This window comes from Schistocerca serialis, chromosome 10 (assembly GCF_023864345.2).
Source record: "Schistocerca serialis cubense isolate TAMUIC-IGC-003099 chromosome 10, iqSchSeri2.2, whole genome shotgun sequence".
Lineage (NCBI taxonomy): Eukaryota > Metazoa > Arthropoda > Insecta > Orthoptera > Acrididae > Schistocerca > Schistocerca serialis.
In genome coordinates this window covers 55,051,149-55,053,648 of record NC_064647.1, presented here as the reverse complement: position 1 = coordinate 55,053,648, position 2,500 = coordinate 55,051,149, and positions in this window count along the sequence as shown.

Here is a 2,500-nt window from a genome sequence, read left to right as displayed (position 1 = left end):
TTCTGTCAGTGTGATCATGTGATGTGTCTGACCCCAGGAATGTGTCAATAAAGTTTCCCCTTCCTGGGACAATGAATTCACGGTGTTCTTATTTCAATTTCCAGGAGTGTACATTCAGCAGTAAAAAGTTTATAAAGTACCTTTTTTTATATAAATGGCAAGATTTTGGGCTTCTAAAATTGTTTGGAGCAAATTCCCAGGCAAATGGCGATTTATAAATGCCCTGGCCACTGGACATTTGTCGGCCCCACATTTCTACCGCCGAGAGACCTTAGACCTTAGTATTTGACATAAATGTCGACTCAATACCTGTACCCGTTGCTGGGGAAAAGGTGACTTAACTTTACCACCTCGCTGGAAAAGCAGCGCCTCGTTTTCGAAGAGCAACAGCTGCGAATGAGGAAGGAAAGACAGTGGAGCAGGGGGTAGAACGCATGCTCTGTATGGGCGAGAACCGCACCCGCAGCCACCCAAGCCTAGGAAGTTCCCTTAGGACAGCGACGGCACTCGGAACTACTGATGAAGAAGCTGGGTTGCAACTGCGTAGGATCACGACCTGCCTTCTGCCTTCGATAGAGTTTCAGAAACTTTACCTCCTGGCCATGACGAGAAGTGGAAGTATTTGAATAGACTGAGATCTGGAATCGGCAGGTCAAAGATTAATTTGGCACTTTGGGGCGACACTGATCGAGATGATATTCAGTGTGTCTGTGCAGAAGACCAGAGTGTTCATCATCTGCTTCCATGCCGGCCGCGTCCAGCCTCTTGTTCAGAACATCAACTTCTGCAAGGAGCAGAAACTGCGTTGTAAGTGGACAAGCTCTGGGCAAAGCACGATGGTATTTCGGAAAGTAAAGATACACCGTACGCAGAGGAACAGAAGAGCTTTGGCGAGCAAGTTGGCAACACTGGTGTTAACCTTGAACAGTTAGCTTTCTCCTCGCGGTCGTTCGGCAGTTGAACGTTGCTTCTGGTTGGGGTGGGCCGTGTTTAAAATGGCTGCGCCGATTCAGAATCCCGCCAAATGCAAAGTGCGCTCCGTCATATGTTTTCTTCATGCAAAAGGTCAGCGACCAGCTGATATTCACAAAGAAATTGTTTCTGTTCATGGGAACATTATGAATCGACAGAATGTATCGAAATGGTGTCGTCATTTCTCTGAAGGTAGGACCGATGTTCATGACGAACAAAGAGCAGGTCGGCCATCTGTGATCGCTGATGCCCTCCTTCGGAGAACGGAGGAAACAATTCGTGCGAATAGACGTCTCACATTGAAAGAATTGCATCAGATCATACGGGACGTGTCAGTGACAACTCTTTATGACGTTGTGACTGTCGAGTTAGGGTACAGGAAATTGTGTGCGCGCTGGGTTCCAAAACTGTTAACCGAAGAACACAAAAAGAAAAGGATGGGCTTTGCACTCGACTTCCTCACACGCTATGCTGAAGCAGGGGATGAGTTCCCTTGATCTCATTGTGGCAGGTGACGAGACGTGGTTTTATGACCATACACCTGAATCCAAGCAACAATCAATGCAATGGCGCCATTCGAATTCACCAAAAGCCAAGAAATGCAAAACGTCGATTTCAGCGAAGAAAATTGTGGCTTCTGTTTTTTGGGACAGAGAAGGCATTCTTCTGTTGGAATTTATGCCTCCTGGAGCGACAATTAATACTGCTGCATATTGCCGGACTTTGAAACGTATTCGAAGGGCAATTCAAAACAAACGCAGGAGAATGCTGACAAGTGGAGTCCGCTTGCTTCGTGACGACGCTCGGCCTCACACAGCGCTCGTAACCAAAGCACTACGCAAGCAATTCAAATGGGACGTATTGGACCATCCGCCATACAGCCCGGACCTTGCGCCCACCGACTTCCATGTCTTCCGTTACCTGAAGTCACGTCTTGGTGGAAAAGCATTGCACGACGATGAAGAGATCAAAGATGAAGTTGAAATGTGGTTCTGACAACAGGCAGCAACCTTCTATGACTGTGGGATACAAAAGCTTGTGCACCGACGTAACGAATGTTTGGATAACGGGGGTGATTATGTCGAAAAAAAAAAAAAAACAAATAATCCCGTTAATAAGATGTAACTGACGTTTTCTAGATAAATGTTCTATTCAAGGACTGCGAGCCATTGTATGTTTACTCTTAGAAATGCCCTCGTAATATAGTGATAACTGTACGCAGCATGTCTGTCGTAAACCGCCATTTCGAAACGGTGCGCGAAGTCCTAAACGATCGGGAAAATTGCGGTAAAGGGTGTTGCCGCTTCACGATAACGCCACGTCTCTACATTACAAATGTCGTAAGGCTGTCCCCCGTCGGAGATTCGAGTCCTCCCTCAGGCATGGGTGTGTGTTGTCCCTAGCGTAAGTTAGAATAAGTAGTGCGTGACCTCAGCAGTTTGGTCCCATAAGACCTTACCACAAATTTCCAAATGTCGTAAGACCGCGGCTGCGCTAACCCAAGCGGGGCGCACCCTAGCGCCCTCCC